The following is a 19,828-nucleotide window of genomic DNA, read 5'->3' as shown; positions in this document are numbered from 1 at the left end:
ACTTGCACGCTTCCTCCCTACCCCTTCCTCAAATTCTAATACAGATTAGTAATAAGAGGGTTGTGAAAAAGGTATAGAGAGGATGTGTTTTGCACATTCAGAAATGCTTTACAGTTAGCTTTCAGTCCTCTTGTTCTCATTGATGACCTTTTTGGTATTTTCATTTGAACAGTGAAATAGTTGACATACAGTTGTCAAAGTTCTCCCCACCCAAATGGGTTTCCCCAATTGTGGATTTGACTTCAAAGATGCCAGATTCACTGTAAGAATGGAGATATTGAAAGTGCCACCTCCACGGTCAAAGATCAATAGGGGTCTTTTGGTACCAATCTTTTTGTCTAATGCCATAAGCAATGATAGGTGTAGTTGGCTTATTGGTAAAATGGGACACACTGATTCTGGTGATGGTTGCAGCATCTTTGGTGGGCTGCCAATTAAGAATCACTGAATTAGGATGGCACTATAGCAGTATTTGTAACTTTTTTTCTTTTCTGAAGTAATCTTCTGCAATATTTTCTATCTTCATCAAGACCATTAAAGATGAATCTTCTAGATAGAAATTTTTGGTCAGTCTTTTGTACTTGACTTTTTGTACATGTAAAGCATGCCTACCTCATCAGCCACCATGAAAGACCAATGTTTCATGTCTGCTGTACAATTTTCTCATCAAAAACACAAACCAAATGTTTGACATAAAAGACTATTTTGGTTTGGTTCACTGCAATTTGATTTTTTTTTTTGCAGCTTCACAAATTAAACATCTAGAGTCAGTGAATGGAATGTAGGTTGGTCTTGTCTCGTTGCCTAGGCCATCATCAATGCTTTCTAGTTCCCCATGTTGGAAGACTTCCACATAGGAATAAATGATACTAAGACAAGTACCAACCATTTGTCTCTTCAACATAATTACTAGGGACATCCAGATCAAGCTGAATGGTATGGAATAAGAAAGGCTGATAATAATACTATTGATTTTCTATATTTATATTGTAAATATAGAATGTAGAATTTAAATAGAATATATAGTACTTTTGAAATGTGATTTATCATTCACATTATTTATTAACAGGCTCATCATCATCTGAATACTTTATTATTATCCCAAATTCAACAAATTAAACACAAGCTCACAAGTTTTCCTCCTAATTTGTTACTTCTGACAATGGCACTTCCTCTAGTCTCATATCCTTGGAACTCTAAAGGTAAGTTTAGTTTTGCTATTTCCATATGCCATTACTTAGTATGATCTGGACATTTCTTCTTCTCTAGTAGCATTCTTTAGTAACCTAAATTCAAGTTCTAGTTTGAAACTCATATACCATATGATGGTGGGGTAATAGTGACCAGAGATCCCATGTTAAAGTGTTTTATAAAGCCCCAGGATCTTTGAGTAATCATTCTAGACAATTCTGTTAGGGGATGGAAACTCTTATTGTTGAAATTAATACCTGAGACTTGGATCCCTTTCTCCCTTCTTCCTGGATTGGTTGACTTCCTTCACTTCCATTTTTCTACTGATCATCTTTTTTTTTTCCTCTTTCAAAACAAGGTCACTACCTTCATGTCCCTAATGCCATTGATGATCAGTCTAACATTTTTGACTCACTCCATTTATAAGACAAATTCATTCTTACTTGTATATTCTGAAGTCTACTGCACCTGATCTTGAGGGTGAACCATACTGGCATTCAATTTAGTATGGACATCTGTTTGGCTTATCCTATGCCAGTTCATAATATGGCAGAAACAATAGACATTTTCCACCACATTTAGCTCTCACCCACTTTCCAATCACAGTGTAATGGAAATAATTCTCCTTCACTTTAAAGATAATGAAACAGAGTTCCAGATAAGTTAAATAACTTGCTGAAGGTTACAGAGTCAGTAAACCATATGGTATATACAATACCTTTCCATGAATATATACACCAAAACAAAGAGTGTTCCTGAAAAAGAGGATGATACAAGATTCAATCTGGAACATCACAGTTCCCAATAATAGCAATAATATCAAATGAGTCACAATACTTATTGCTTATATTGGCAAACACACGGGCTAGTCAAAAAGAAAACATGCAACCTTTGAAAAACCTATTTTTGTAAAATCTGCTAAATGTGAACCAGTTTAATCAAATGTTCCTTTCTAGTGCTATATATCCAATGTGCTTGTCAAGGTCTATAAAGGCATTTTCTTTGTTGTTAGTGTTTTCATGACAACAAGAAATTCACAGGAGCACAGAAATACATCATGTGTCTAGATGAATATGAAGTTTATATAATCCAAAGAGGAGCAGTCATGGTAGCATTGTAGCTTTGTTCATCTGGGCATTAAGGTCCTAAAACACTTTCTTCTGTAAGTTAATGAAGTTGACATTTGCCTCAGAGAGTACAAAGGGAAAAATGGTGGAGGAGAAAGGTAAAATTAGTGAAAGACTACTAATAGTTACCAATCACTGAGGGGATGATTTACTAGGGTCTGAAGATAATCATTATTACTTCTGAATCAAAAGAAACTGTTTCCTTTATTGGCAAATATTAACAGATTTACAGATGCTTTCAAGAAAATGTCAGTTACTGGGCAAAACATGCCAGCATTGATATGGCAGGTGGCCTTTGGGGGAAAATATGAAAATGTAAATTACAGTCATACATTTTAAAGATAAACACCTCAATATCTTTGTGCCAGTGTCTACTGAAGTTTGTGGAAAATACCGAGGGGTCAAATAGATATTAATATGATTCATGTTAGAGAAGGAGGGGCATCTGTGTCTTTGATTTGACCTGCACAAAATCAGCTAGTAGTGTAATGAACCAAATCACAGGATACTAGTTTAGCTTCCTAGAAGTCTGCTAATTTGTTCGCCTGCAAATTTTCCACAAAGAGTTATTTACATTTCACTAACCACTAGGTTCACACCTGGGGTTGGCAACACCTGGCAGTGTTCTTAATGAGTTCACTACTGTTTCTGTAGAAAGTGCTGACATCAATAATTGTAATGTTACATTTATTGCAAGAAAAGTACAAACATAACTGTAGTGGATTAGTAAAGGTCACTGAAATCCGTAGCTCCTTTTGGTGCTAATGTAGCTTGACAGTATTTGCTAGCTAGGTTGAAGGGGGAGGACAATAATCTTGGAGGGAGGAGCATGAGTCCCTGTGAATGCTGGCTCTTTCACAAAGTTGTCTAACTACATAAAGGCATCTATCTATTCTGGAAACTTGATATTGAAATGTTTCCCTTCTGACATTTAAGAAATGGTACTCAGCATCACAACCTAATCAGCCTCTCACTAAATACTACTGATCCCTCCTATATGCATTAGATCATAGAATTAAAGATAGAGACTACATATTTTACATATACTTATTAGTATATGGCTTGGTTTCCCAATAATATGTAGGCTTCTTTAGGGGAATCCCTAAAGATTCTGAATCCTCAGTATCTACTACACATTAGGCACTTAATAAATGTTTAGGGAATGGATCAATAATTGATATAACACTCCTTTCAGCATGGCTAGATTTTGGATTTGATTTGTAAGTAAAGAAATGAAAGCCCAAATATGAGACAGCCAGGTGAGACAGCATAGTGGAGAAAATACTGGGCTATAGTGTCCAGCATTGAATTTGAATCTTGCCTCATAAATTTAGAGTGGTGTATCCATTAGCCAGTCACTTAGTTTCTCATTGATTCAGTTTTATTTCATCAGAAAAATGAAAGAATTGGATTGGGCAATAAATATGTAGTGCAATAGGGAGATACTTAAATACAGCAGAGGTATCAGCCAAGGCCTTTGAAAGGTTGGCTTTTGAGATGAACTTTGGAAAAAAATCAAGTGTTCAAGAGAAAGAAGTAGGAAAGATGCATGTTCCAAGCATATGACACAGACTCTGCAAAGTCATAGATGGTGGAATCTTCACAAATTGTTAAGTCATTAGAGATGATAGAGACAATAATTACCTAATTTAGCATAGTTCAGTATCACTGATCTGATCTTACAAGGAGATGTTTTGGGCCAGAACATGAAACAAGGTACTAAGTAGAACTAATTGATACAATGCTTGTGTCCACACCTTTACTCATTGGAGTTCACACATTTGGGAGATTTCAGAGTTTAGTATGAGATATCCGAATTCACACCTCCCTTGAAGCTCTTAGGGCAAGAGAGCACTCTGGGAGAAAACCCATAATCCCATTCTCTCAGAAGAGTCATATATAAGCCCAGTCAAGGGAGTTCAGCTGGATTGGAGCTGGATTGGAAGAAAGCAGAGGCAGAAGCAAAGGACAAAGCTGCAAGAGTTCAGCTGAATTAGATTGGAGAGGAACACGCTGGGACAGACACAGAGCACTCTGGGAGATTGAGAGCCAGAAGCCCTCTCTCTGAGGCAAGAGAGATTCATCCATTTTCCACTTGGCTGGTTGGAGGCAGAAAAAAGCAGAGGCAAAGGACAAGCTGCAAGAGCTCTTAGAACCCAGGAGAGAGAGAGGCCTCTAAGAAAAACTAACCCGGCTATTTTGGAAGGAGAAAATAAACATTTGCTTTTTATCACCTGGCTGCATTTTGAGGTGATTATTACTTTCAACTGCAACTAAGACTGCCTCCAGAAAACCTCCCCGAGAAACCCTCACCCAGAGAAAACCATTATATATTATTTTAAAAGAAGAACAAGAACTCCAACACATAGAGACACAGGGTAAAATCATATATAGGATAAAATAGAAGGCCATATTGATAGATTTGGCTAACTTGTGGATAAACGTTTTACTCAAATGTCATGCATATTCTAAGTAGTAGAAAGCAGCAATTTTCTGCAAAAGTTGATTTGTACAAATGAGAAAATGGATCCTCAACATGGTAAAGTAACTTGTCCAAAATCACATAATTAACACAAAATATTGGAGCTAGGTCTCAAAGCTAGGTCTTTTGACTCCAATTTCATTGTAGCAATTGATACTTTGCAGAAGTAATAAATCAACAAGAAACAATATGTAAGAACCTAGAAAATGGAAAGAAAACAGAGACCTACCATCAAGAAGCTTACAATCTAGTAGAAGAAAAAAAGATAAATTGTTCAACTGTTTTAGTCATGTTTAATTCTTCCTGACCCCATTTGTAATAAAGTAGTTTGCCATTTCCTTCTCCAACTCATCTGACAGATGAGGGAATTGAGGCAAACAAGGTAAAGTAACATATAGCCATACTTGAATTCAGAAAGATGAGTCTTTCTGACTAGGCACAGCACTGTATGTATTATACCACCTAGCTGTATATCTATGAAGATATCTAACAATATGTCAGCATTTAACAAGGTACAATATGAGTGTAACAGAATTAAGGACATGAGAATCAAGAGATAGTAATGATATCATGACTATTATTAGCAATAGACAATAAAGAGATCAAAAGAAAAGGAAAAGGACCTGTATGATAACACACACACACACAAATACACATAGCAGCAATTTTTGTGATGGCAAAGAACTGCAAACTAGAGGAACAAATGATGGTGAATGAATGTAATGAAAGTAACAAAAGAGATAGTTTCACAGAAATCTGGGAAGATATGTGAACTTATAAGAATGAAATGATCAGAACCAGAGTAAAGTACCTGATAAAGAGCTTTAACAAATGCTTAATGATTAAATAATTAATAATAGCATAGATCTATATAAAGTTTGGCATGATGAGTAGAAGTTTGATCAAAATGACCTAGGTTGAAATTTTACTACAGAAACTTATTAGATCTATGGAACTGTAATGTTTAAATATAATTATGTCATCAATTATTTTATGAAACAATAATAAGAATAACATTATATAATGCTTACCATGTCCCAGGCATTATATTAAAAAACTTTATGAATAATATCTAATTTGATCTCACAAAAATTTTTTCATGCAAAACATTTCTATAAGATATACTGTAAAACAAAACAAAACAAAAACAACCTCTCAAAAGATAAAACAAAAAAAGTTTATTTCAATTTGTATTCAGAAACTTTCTCTGGGTTCTTTCTCTGGGTATGGATAGCATTTTTCACAAAAATCCTTCAGAGTTGTCTTGGATCATTGCATTGCTAAGAACATCAAAGTTGTTCACAGCTAACTATTCGACAATACTTTGTACCCAGTACATTTTACTTTAAATGAGCTCATGGAAGCCTTTCCAGGTTTTTCTGAGACCATCCTGCTCATCTTTTCTTATATAGCACAAGAGTATTCCATCATCCTCACACAACACAATTTGTTCAGCAATTATTCCCTATGTAAATCCCTTCAATTTTCAATTCTTTGCTGCCAGAAAAGAGCTGCTATATATGTTTATGTACATGTAACTTTTCTCTTTTCATTTTCTGTTTTTTTTATTTATTTTGAGATACAGACCTAATAATGGTGTTGCTAGATCAAAGGGTATTCAGGGTTTTATAGCTCTTTGGGCATTATTCCAAATTGCTCTACAGAATGGTTGTATCAGTTCACAACTCGATCAACAATGCATTAATATTTCATTTTTATCCCATCTTCTTTACCAATTTCCTTTTCTGTTCTACTAGCCAATATAATAGGTATGAGATAGTACGTCAGAATTGTTATAATTTGTCTTCAATTGATAGTGAGTTTGAACATTTTTTCATATTGCTATAGATAATTTTGATTACTTCAACTAAAAAAACATTCATAATTTTTGATCATTTATCAATTGGGGAATAGCTCTTTTTTAAATATCAATTTGATTCAACTTTTTATATGTTTGAAAAATGAAGCTTTTATCAGAGAAATTTGCTTCAAAATTCTTTTCACAGTTACTTTTGCTAATTGCAATCCCCTTCATTCTGTTCCCTCTAATCTTTTATTCTACTATCTCTCTTTTTTCACCATCTCTCCTCAAAAGTGTTTTGCTTCTGCTTACCTCCCCATCAATCTGTGTTCTCCTCTTAATAAAATTACCCTACCCCCCCATCTTCTCTAATCCCTTTTTCCTCCTAATTTCCTGTAGGTTATAGATTTCTATATCCAATTGAGTTTATACATTATTTCCTCTTTGAGCCCATTCTGATGAGAGTAAGGGTCACTCAATCCTTCTTATACCCTTCCTCTTCCTTTCAACTGTAAAATATTTTTCTTATCTCTTTTATGTGAAATAATTCTCTCTCCATTTCCCCTTTTCCTAGTATATTCCTCTCACCCTTTAATTTTATTCAAAAATATATCATCCCTTCATATTCAATTCACACCTATGACCTCTGTCTATATATATTACTTCTAACTGCCTAATGATGAGAAAGTTCTGAGTTGCAAGTATCATCTCCCCATGTATGAATGTAATTTAACTTTACTAAGTCCTTCATGATTTCTCTTTCACATCTACTTTTTGTATTTCTCTTTAGTCTTCTAATTTTCTATTAAGTAGTTTTTTTTTTTTATCAAGAATGCTTAAAAGTCCTCAATTTCATTGAAGATTTATTTTTTACCTCTGAAAAAAAATTTTGGTGGGGAGGAAGACTATAATCCTAGCTTATTTTTCCCTATGAAATATCCTTTTGTAAGCCCTCCCATTCTTCAATGTAGAAGCTTCTAAATCTTGTGATACTCTGATTGTGACTCCACTATATTTGAATAATTTCTTTCTGATCATTTGCAATATTTTCTATTTGATCTGGGAGCGCTGGGATTTGGTTATAATCTTCCTGTGAGTGTTCATTTTGGCATTTCTTTCAGGAGATGAATGATAGATTCTTTCCATTTCGATTGTACCCTCTGTTCTAGAATATAAGGGAAGTTTTACTTGAAAAGTTCGTGAAAGATGATTCTTTAAGTTATTTTTTTTTTGTTCATGGCTTTCAAGTATTCCAATAATTTTAAAATTATCTCTCCTATACTGTTTTCCAAATTATTGGAGATATTTCACATTTTCTCTAGTTTTCCATTCTTTTTGTTTGTTTTTGTTTCTTGATTTCTCATTAAGTCTTAAGCTTCCATTTGCCCAATTCTATTTTTAAGTAGTTTTTTTTTCCCCCTTTGGCCAATTCTGCTTTTTTAATGCATTTTTCTCTTCATTGGTTTTTTGTATCTCTTTTGCCATTTGATTTAGTCTGATTTTTAAGGTGTTACTTTTTTCAGTACATTTTGTCTCTTTTTTACCAGGCTGTTGACTCTTATTATTATTGTTATTTTCTTGCATCACTCTTATTTCTCTTCCTAATTTTTCTTCTACTTTTCTTTTTTCCAAATGTTTTTCAATGCTTCCATGACCAGAGATCTATTCATATTTTTATTGGAGGCTTTAGATGTAGGATTTAATTTAATTTTTAATTAATAATTGAAATTATCTTTCAAATATGTGTTTTTATCTCCTTTGTTACCATAGTGATTTTCTATGGTCAGATTTTTTTGGTCATTTTTCCATCCTTTTAGTTTATTTTTAACTCTTTGTTAAGAGTTGCAAGCTCTGATGTGCTAATCTTCTTCCTTCTTTTTGGACTACCACCCAGGAGTAGGAGTTTCTGAGTAAAGAAAAAGCAACAAAGTTCTGCCTCAATGCTAGCAAAGAGATCCTGTAATTTCCTCCTGATTCAGATCAGGAAGTTCTGATTTCCTTCTCTGAGAGTTCCAGAAGCCACCATAGTTGCTGGTAATGCAATGGCTTCCAAGGATGGGTTCCTGTTTTTCTGGGCTGGGCTTTGCTGGCACAGTCTATCCTGGAATGTGTTGGATTGTCTTCCTTTCTCAACCAGATAGATCTTTTCTACTGACTTTTAAAATTGTCTTTGGCATAAGTTGGCTGAGAGGTCTGGAAACCTTCACTGCTATCACTGATTTGATGCTCTCAGGTACAAATCTTGTTTACTGATTACAGACTACTCTGGCTTGTGTTGGATTGAATTCCACTCTAATCCTGGTACATCGGACCTTTGCTGTTGACCTTCTAATTGTCTTGAACTAGAAATTGTTTCACTCCATATTTTTATGAGTTCTGCCACTCTAGAATTTGAGTCATTATTTGAAAATGTTTGAAGGGTTTTGAGGGAAAGCTTAGGGGAATCCTTGCCTTCATTCTGCTGTCTTGTTTCCATTTCTAGTATGTAGATTTTGAAATGCTTTGCAAACCTTAAAAGTATTATATAAATATTAACTGCTGTTATTATTAGATCTCTCACCAGAATTTGGACTCTAATTCAAGTATTGTTATCAGTGTGATTAATTTCAATGACTTGAGCCCACCATGTGCATATGTAATCCACCTTACCTTTCTCCTCAAAATAGATGTAATTCATTAAATAGAATATAAATTAATGGAATCTTGTATCTATAAGCTTTTTCCTAGGTTAATTGTCATAAGTCCATATTCACTCTTCAACATTTTGATTTGATTTGCCAGTTCTTTTTACTAAAAAAAAAAAAATTGAACCACGGGATGCAGATGGGTTCAGGAGTGTTCAACTAAAAATCAAAGCAAGTATTTATTGAGTACCTATTATATTGAAGGCATTGCAGTAACTCCTGAATACAATTCAAATTTTATAAATAAATATATCACAAATAACCTGACACTTACTAAAGAACTGCCATTCAGTAAACTATTTGCCATCAAGCAGATGCTTCTTGATTTTTGTTAGACCATTGCACAAAATATGTGTGCTCATGGCTAATGGCAGATAGCATTAACACATTTAGAAATACTTGATTTATTGACTACATTCAACAATAACTGTTTTATAAATTATTAAGCACCGATCTTTAGTATGAAAAAGTTACATTGTTATGGTGAGTCCATTAGTTAAATGAGTGACTCCCTATTTCTATCTCAAAATTATTCTATGGAAGAGGAGTGTGTTTGTACATATATTAAAATGAATTAAAACCAATATTAGGTACTGAGATTATGTGGTAAAATGTTGGAATGTACAAACCAAGGAGGATCGATAATTTAGCTAATAAAACTAATGGTCAGGGACTGTTTCTGTGTTCTATACTATGTGCAGTAAACTGCTGGCACTGAATAAATACCATTAACTATAATAATCCAACAGTCTCTACAAACGACTTCAAGATTTACGTATTTTGTCATAATTGGTTTACAGAGTGTACATACTATCTTAATTCACTCTTTTAATAACTTTTTCCAAACCATTATAGAATAACCATAACCACTATGCATTAATTTTTAACAAGATATCTATAGTCACCTATTTATCATTTATAACATGGATGGCAAAAGCATTATAAAACATTTATTAAGCATTTATAAATAATTTTATACTACTACTAGCATGTGTTATAAATATATTATTAATTCTTTCTAAATTATTGATTCAAATAGCTAAAACTGAATATGAGAGTAACTTTTATTATGTAAATGACATTTCATCACCCTTGAATTCCCCAACTGAGGCCAACCACAAGTACCCTAGTTGAACTCATAGACCTTCTATAATATTGTACTAAGTTAGAAACTGTTTAGAGAACATCATAGGAATGGTAGCCACCAAAAAAAAAAAAAAAAACCTGGTATACTTAAATCTAGATTTTAGTGAAATAATTTTTCCCTTCAAAGATTATTACTAAATACAAGAAGCTACAATGTAATTAAAATTTTGAATGGTGTCATACTTAGTGGGGTCAATTCCATCCTCTGGGCTTCCTGGTGACCCAGGCAGTTCTCCAAATCTATAAATTGTAAAGCTGTTGTTCTGCATTGTAGAGGAAGATTTTCACCCAAACTTTGTAATACAAATGAAATAACAGTTCTGACCTCATTACTAATTGGTCAGGTTATTTGGAGAAGACATTAGAGTTTTCAGACAACTAGAGTGTCATCAAATGTAAACATAAACATAATTTAGTGAGATGTCAGAATACTTGAATGAATTTATTTCATGTATGTGGTTTTTTTTTGCCATGTAAAATATTTAAGATTACAAATATGCTAATTCATTCAAACTATAACAATATTATTTACTAGACAGAACTAGATTTGAGTTCGAGGAACCTGGGTTCTAGTCCTGCAATTGATTTGATCTTGGAATTTTAAAATTATATCAGTATATAATGAAGAGGTGCTGGACTGATCTCATTCCTTTATTTTTTTCCTCATTCCCTAATACTTCATGTTTAATATTGGAAAGAAATTAGACATTCATTGGTTATTCAACAGGTTTTTTTTTAAAGAAATTTTGCCATAGTAAAAGGATATTCAACAAAGAAATACTCAAAGTTGATTCTGCTAAGAGAAGCTCTCCTGTCTGAGTTGCCTATTGTGGTCTACCAGCCAAACATTAGTGAGTACTTGGAGATCCCTATGATGATTTTCTCCTCAGGTAATTAAGAAATCATATTAACTGACAGAATCTTTAGTCTCCAGAGCAAATCAAGTCTTAAGAATAGTTTCTTGGTGTGTGTGTGTGTGTGTGTGTGTGTGTGTGTGTTTGTGTGTGCATGTGTGTGTGTATTGAGATTAAGTGACTTGAGTCCATTATCCATTTTAAAATGAGAAAGGAATACAGAGAAACCTGTAGCTGAAAGTAATGATCTCCATAGTATACTTTGGGAGTCTTTGACTTACTTGAGGTATTTTTTGGATCTTAGCTCCTGTTATCATAAAACTTCAGATAGTTCTCCTGGGCTCTGAGTGGCAGAACAATTTGATTTGACTTTTGGAAATTGATTTAAAAAAATCAATTTAGAATAATGAGATATGTACTATCAAGTTCAAATGGAAGCCACAACACATATGTATATCCACCCATCTATCTGTTGTATGTATGTGTGTGTATATATATATATGTTTGCTTGTATATTATGAAGCCCGCCATTCCAGCATAATCAGACTGTCCAATACTGAAGCACCCAAGGGGATATTACCTATGTATGTTTGGATCTAAAATGGAGGTACATTTTTTCCATCTACCACATAAAGTGGTGGGCTTCCTTTGATTGGCTATGAAAGAAGAACAGCCTACATCTTTAAAATTGGTAAATAGGGACAGTATTTCTGCTCTTGCTTTTTCTTACTGTTATCTAGAGGATTAAAATCACAATTTATTCATGAATTGAACTGATGAGAGGAGATGGATCTCATTCTTTCTCTATTTTTACACTGATTGTGAAAATTAGGTCAGAAGGTTTTTGCTTCTGTTATGTTTAATTTTCCTTCTCAGTGCCAGTAGTGATTCCAATTAGACCCAGGATTTTGATTCATGGTATCTTTGGAGTCAGTATTACTAAGGGATGTTTCAGTAAACCAGCTAGTTTGGGAATCCCAGAGCAGATGGGGGACCTGGGACTTGAGTCCAACAAGAATTTGAACTTGGAAATCAAAAATGTTTTTTAATAGAACTCAGGTAAGATATGAACATACTCTTCTTTCCTTCTCCAGAGACTGAGTAGGTATTTTTTGTGGGGGATAGGGGGAAGTGGTGATGGTAAATTTGCATTTAAATCTGTTGAAGTAAATATTCTTTTTGTAAAGATTAATTGGACCCTAAACAGAACTGGGGAACAGGTGATTCCTCCTATTTGGAGCTATATACTGTTTTGGGGAACTAGAGTTATATGCAGAAACCCTCAATACCTCCAATTCTCTTTAGGAATACAGAAGAATCCTAAGGGAGAAATTAAATGGAACATATCTGGCTTTACAGACAGGATGGACCAAAGTAGTCAGTGCTACATATATACAAATACATATTTATACAAATACATACATAGACATAGACATATTTCATCAATGAGGTGATATAATCAACTATTTTGCTGATAGAAGTAATCCTACATCACTTCTCTTCCCCCTCAGGATGGAAAATTAAAGTAAATTAACCCCCCAGTACAAAAACATTTTTTGTTATACTTCTTTTATCTCTCTTTTTGCAACATAAAATTGCAAAAAAAGGCTAAATTTCTCCTTAAATGAAATTGACTTTAAAATAATCAGAATAAGTATAAGTTTAATCCTTCAAATATTGATCCACAGAACTATCCATGGGAAATTTATTCTAGGAGGAATATGGAAGACATGTGATTCAATATCAGCTTGGTAAAGATCTTCCACTTAAGTTTGTGACACTCATTATGGACTCTAGTTTTGCTGGCTTGAGTCTAAAATCCTATCTTCAATTCTCTATAATTCATGCTTCATAGTAATAATTAAATTCATTTATAAAACATGGGTAATAATGTCCTACCTTGCTGAAAGTAAGATTGATTGATAGAGAGTAGGAGGAAAAAAACATGTTTTTATATAGTGTTTACTATGTTCCAGGTACTGTGCTAAGTAAGCCCTTAACAAATTTTAAAATTTTTGATCCTGTGAGGTTTTTTTCTTTTTTAAGTTATTCAGTGTAAATTGATGCAAAGTTAGGAAGTGACTTGCCCAGGTTCACACAGCTGGGAAGTTTCTGAGATTATATTTGAAGTCACATCTTCTTGACTCTGGAACCAGCACTCTATATGCTTCTCTACCTAACTGTCTTGATTAGAAAGTATTTTTCAAATTAAAGTGTTATGTATTAAGGGTTTCATATGTACCAAGATGCACCAAGCCTCATTGTAGTTCTAGGGACTAGCATTTGTAGAATAAATATGCAGTGTATGGGTACACAGAGAAAGAACATGGAAGAACAAGAGAGACAGAATCAGAAACAGAAACAGAGTTAGGAAGATCTTAGTCTAAATCTTGCTTCTTTCACATACAGATTACATGATTTGGTCAAGTTGGAATGTCACAGTTGCTGAGGCAACTCCCTAAAGACTAAAATTTACAATAATGTCAAGACATTGATAAAGTTTTTCACTACAAATGCTAATCATAGAAGAAATCTGAGATCTCATCTAGGAAAAAAAAATGAGTTACTTGGGACTACCCCTTTCACAAATAGTACTAAATATTCTTATAGTTCATAGATGAAACAAATAATTTAGTCCCATTCATCAGATAAATGGGGAAATTGAGGATCATAACAGGTTTGCCAACTTGGAGATATTCAAAGTGATTCTGGGTGATCACCTACCAGGTATAGGAGTGAGAATTGCTTTATAAGTTATATTGGTGGCAGCTAAGATAACGTCCAACTCTAAAATTTTGTCATTCAGATTGTTAAGACTTGACTAAAAGGACATCAGGTTTAAAAGATGTGAATTCTAGTAAAGCATGTTTTGGGTATTTTTTTATCTTGTGTCAACTCTACACTATGTTGAACAGAGTGATGATCTTCAGTAATTATTGATTTGATGAATAAACATGAAGGATTGATATTATGAAGGATGAAAGTTGTTTCTTACAAAATTTATGATGAGTTTGCAATAAGGAAATTCCTTTATGCCAGGATGAAAGCAAGAAATTTAAAGCTGACAGTAAAGGGACTAGTCCTATCTATGCAAGAAGACAGAGCACAAAATGAAATTTATCATTTTTTTTTAGCAAGTATATAGAAATTTCACCAAATTTAGTTTTGTGATACAAAGGGAAGATAGAATTGCAAAACCTTGCATGCAGTAAGCACTTAATAAATATATGTTGATGGACTGAGATTGGAGTATATTGAGGAAAATTAAAGGGGAAATGCATTATTCTGCTTTCTTTTTAGGGCTTAGCTCATGAGTAGCCTGCTTACTTTTGCTAATTCATCAGAGTGGTTTGTGTTCTTGGTCTTCTCAAATTATCTTGTATTTATATTTTTCTGTGTTTTTAACTTTGATGTCTTTTTTTGTTTGTTTTCTTTTGCCAATTTTTGTATTTGTATGCCCAGGATCTACTTCAACCTTTTGCAAACAGCAGATAGATACTTAATGATTGCTTATTGGGTTTAATCTAATTGCAAGGAAAGGGAATGGTAGGGAAAAATTTATTTCATGGAGGCTTCTTTAAAGGGCAGCTAGGTGAGATAATAGATGTAATCAGGAAGACCCGATTTCAAATCTGGCCTCAGAAACTTATCAGCTATGTAACCCTAAGCAAATCATTTTACTCTTTTTGTTTGTTTGTTTGTTAACATGTTACCCTATTTGTTTGTTCCAGTTTTCCTTGTCTGTAAAATGAGTTGCAAAAAGAAAGTGCAAACACTCCAATATCTTGACCACAAGAACACCAATCAAATGGGATCATGAAGAATTGGGCATAATTGAAACAACTGAAAAACAAATCACAAAGCTTATATTAAATTTTAATTTAAAAAAATTTAATTTTAAGTTTTTTCCATCCAAACTACTTTTACCTAATACAACTGAGTAAAAAATAATATTCTGGGTATTTTCAAGGCAGTTGTGTCTTTGATAAAAATGTAGTAACATTCTGTCCCACAAAATGAATAGATTTTTATATATTCACACAATCAAGATTAATGTTTGTATCTGATATCAAGAACAGTCCTGAAATGAGAAAGTACAAAAGTAAAGACAGTGCTATTCATAAATATATGACAGGAGAGCAATAATGCTAATTAATTTGGGTAAGAATGCAGCCCGATAATAGTATAAAAGACTTAAATCTTTTCAAGGATAACAAATAGATGGCAAAGGTCATCTAATCAATGCAGATAAATAATGAAAGTCTTTAGAAAAAGCTAAAATGTGACAAGTGAGTGGGCGGGCCTGTCATTCAATATGGAGAATTTAAATATTGAAAAGTCAATTGTTTGGATATTAAATTTGAATGACTATAACGATGAAATATAGAGAGGAAAAAAAATCTATGTCTCTCTCTCACTCACTATCATATGAGTCAGATTTCCCCAAGAAGCAAATTGATCTTCAGGGGCAAATTAGTTGCTTTGGCTAATGCATTTACTTTGTCATACTGCTAAAGATCTATTTTCCAGGGCTAGATACAAGGTGGAGAATGGAGTTAAAAGAGAAAATGAAGAAGAAAATCTGAGTATTTAAATTGCTTTCACTTTAGCAATTAGGGTAAATTTGGGTTGCCAATAATATATGGAGTGCAGGAAGTCTTGGATCTTGCTTGAATTGCTGATACATGATCATAGACTTTTAGCACTGGAAAGGGCACTAGAGACCATCTATCCTAACCAATTGATTTTACAGATAAGAAAGTGAAGTGTAGAGAGGATAAATGACTTAACTAAGGTTGCAGAGATAATTAACAGAAGCATGGGAAATTCAAGCTGAATTTTTATGTTCCTAGGCAAGAACATTATGATTTAAATCTAAGTACACTGAATATAAGGAATAGCCTGTTTGTTATTGCTAATATGTATGATGCTGTGATCTCTTCTAGATGTGAAGGTCTTTCATCATGTAATTGGAACAGATTTTCCCCCCATCATCCAGATTTCTAGACCTATAGTTAGACTTTTTTGACCTATTGTTATTGGAGAACAGTTCTCCAGCAGAATTAAATATGGCTCAATATTTTTGAAGGACATTCTCTCATTTTACTTGCCTAACATCATATGTAATGGTGAAATGCAATTAGAAGTTTATCAACTGTAACTTGAATTATCACTAGCTACCTTTTGGCAAATCTTCCTAAAATCTCTCCCTAATTAAATACATTTTTCACATAACTTCCAAAGTGATATATGTTCATGATACAGGCCTGATCATTTCCCAACCTTAGTCAAAACACCTACAACAATTCCTTACTGTCTTTAGAAAAATAAAACAAAACAAAAAACCCTCCTCCATGTAGAATTTAATATTTTCACAAGTTAACTTTTTTTTTACTCTGTTCAATCTATATTCAAGCTAAACTGTTCTTCTTACCATTCCCTATAAACAATATTCTATTTCTCATGTTGTTGCTTTTGCACAGGTTGTCTTCTATGTTTATAAATAACTGGAATAATCATGTGAGATATGAAAAAAAGAGGTTTGGCTGAAAGAAATGTGGCAGACAATTTGATATAATGGTTGAGGGAAAAGGGGACTATCAAAACTGCAATGATGGTGATATAATCAGCAGGTGAGACAAAATTCAGAGAAGGGACAGATTTTAGTGAAACTTAAAAATGACTATTTTGGACATGTTAATTTTTGAGGTGCTTATTTGTTATTCACAGGAAAATGTTCAGAAGACTCTGGGTGATATGACTGGGGAGTTGAGGATAAGAAGGAGGACTAGAGTTATAGATTAAGGAGTCATTTGCAAAGAGAAACTGACTGCCTACTTCCCTCTAGAAAGGCTAAGAAAATCACCCAAAACTTAGGATGTGTAGAAGGAAGAGGATCTAGGATAGAGCCTTGGGGACACTTCCAGTTAGGAGACAGAACCTTGGTGATTCAGCAAGGAATATGAAGAATCAGGAAGATGAAAAATCAGGAAAGAGTGGTGACATGGAAGCCAAAGGAACAGAGTAAATGTAGCTGGAAGTTGACAACAGTGCAAAAACTTATGAATAGTGAAGAAAAGAAATGTGCAAAAGAAGCACAGATAGCATGTTTTATACCTAAGTACTAAGACATAGATCTGGTCAAACATAGTATACAAATAGAGAAAAGAGCATGTGATTCCAAGTCCAAAGAAAGGTGTTTGAATCCTGTTCTCCCTACATTGTGATCCTGGTTAAGCACACCTCTCTAGTTCGCAGTTTCTTCTGTGAAATCCAGGGACTTAGATTATCTTTAATGTCCCTGTGATTCTGTGAAGATCTCATGAAAGACATGTTAAACACTTTTCAGTGTTATATTTGGAATGCTCATTATCTACCCTTATCTGACAAAAGCCTGGAACCATCCTGAAAAAATAAATTTGAAAAAAGTTAAAAGGAAAAAAAGTTCCTGAAGAATTGGGAAAACATTGGGAAAAGTTGAAAAAAGCATTATGTGATATAATATTTTCTACATTAAATCATTTTTATCTAGTACCAGAGTCAACAAACGAGACAAAATTTTCAAGCTAAATAAAAGGGAAATAAAAGCAAAATCTGGGCTTCAGTGTGAAATGCAGACTGCTTGGGCTCCGGCTGTCACTCCTGCAGCAGCCATAGCCCCTGGTTGTGCTCCTGCCTGAACTTTTCTAGACCAACGCCAACACCTTCATTGCCTTCAAGCCCAATGTTGTCTAGTGGGGCCAGTTCCGGGACATCATCAAATGTTTTGAGCAGTGGGGATTCCAGCTCATGGGCATGAATTCTTTAAGGCTTCAGAGGTACAGCTGAAACAGCACTACACTGATCTGAAGGACAATCCATTTTCCCCTGAGTTGGTGAAGTAGATGAACTCTGGGCCTGTTGTAGTCATTCTCTGGGAAGCTTGAAGGCAGTAAAGCAAGGCAGGGTGATAGTGGGGGAGACCAACCTAACTGATTCCAAACCAAGTACCATTCTTGAAGACTTCTGCATTCAGGTTGGCAGGAATATCATTCATGGCAGTGATTCTATAAAAAGTGCTGAGAAGGAGATCAGCCTCTGGTTTAAACCTGAAGAGCTGGTTGACTATAAGACATGCTCATGACTGAGTCTATGAATAAGTATTTTAAAAGTGGATGTGGACTGAACCCATTCCTTTTAGTAGCTGTGGTATGCTTCTATGTGTCTCCATCATTGATTGTGAATGTGTGTATGTATGTATATGCATGTATGTCTCCATCCTTAAATACAGTGTTTTATGCCAGAGGATTGAAAGGTATTGGAACCACCCTCTAACACTATTTGATAAAGCCTTAGGGTGAAAAAATAGCTAATAGCATAATAGAGAAAAACAGTTCTTAATATGTAAAAAAAATACCTATTTAGTTTCCTACTATGGGACAGAAACTCTGTCCCACTTGTGCAGTCTAGTAGCCTAATCTAACCTCAAATCAATCAAGGATTTAGAGAATAGAGCTTTATAAATATTAAACAAAAGAATAAAGTAAATTGATTTATCATTTCAACCAATTTAAATGTACCACTATTTTAATATATGAACTTGATGTTTTTCTTTTAAAAATAAATCATATGACACAGAGGAACGTTAGAAAATTGACACAGAGGAACATTAGAAAATTGTATTATTGATAGAATTTTTTTTCATCTCCTGAATTGCAGAAACTGCATTTTATGTAACAAGAAGGGCAGTAGGGACAACACTAAGAATGGAAATCTGCCAAGTCTATTGGAAAAAAGTAATATTGTACACATAAGTATCTAGGAAACTAGATCACGTGTTATAAAAATAGTTATTTCCAGAAAAGACAATGAAATAATACATAGAAATAATTGCAAAGTGTATCATAATTGTTAAGGAGCATACAAATGCATGTTTCTAATAATTACTTTTGCTTACCCTAGGAAATGAAATAATTTAAATAAGTAATTAAATAATTATAATGACATCTTCACAGGTTATATCTCCATACTTATAATATAATATATTTCTTTTTGAAAAAAAAAATCTAGTCAAGGAATAGTAAAGTACGCTTTGTATGAGTTTGGAAACCATTTTTATCACTGTTATCTTTCACTGCATTTAGAAGGTAAGATATATTCTCATAAAACATTTTTAGGTTGAGCATTCTGAGATTAAAAAAAAAAATAGAAAAGCAAGTTACAATTCCTCTGTTTAAAAGTTATTATTCAAATGTTTTCTTCGAAAAATAAAAAGCAAAACAAGTGGAACTTTCTTAGAGTTTTAATGTTCACAAGAAATCATTTAAGTACAGATATAGTTGTCCTTTGAATAAAGAAGACATGGAAATTTAGATGCAGGAAGCACTTAGGAGTACTACACTGAACCATGAAGCCTTCATAAAATAGAAAAGCAAACCAATAAATAAACCATATTATGTGGTTATATTGCCACCTAGCGGTATAAATAATAAGCCACTTAATAAAGATGACTTAAAAGAAATTCCTGTCAATATTATAAATAAAATAACACCTTCAAAGTTAAA

The 19,828-nt window shown here is 33.6% G+C and overlaps 1 pseudogene; it reads left to right on the top strand.

The window, feature by feature from the left end:
- The first annotated feature begins 268 nt into the window (after positions 1-268).
- On the top strand, positions 269-18,408 carry LOC127541433 (nucleoside diphosphate kinase B-like; annotated as a pseudogene).
- Positions 18,409-19,828: the final 1,420 nt, after the last annotated feature.

The sequence above is a fragment of the Antechinus flavipes genome, chromosome 6, assembly GCF_016432865.1.
Source record: "Antechinus flavipes isolate AdamAnt ecotype Samford, QLD, Australia chromosome 6, AdamAnt_v2, whole genome shotgun sequence".
Classification (NCBI taxonomy): domain Eukaryota; kingdom Metazoa; phylum Chordata; class Mammalia; order Dasyuromorphia; family Dasyuridae; genus Antechinus; species Antechinus flavipes.
This window is presented reverse-complemented; position numbering and strand designations above follow the sequence as displayed.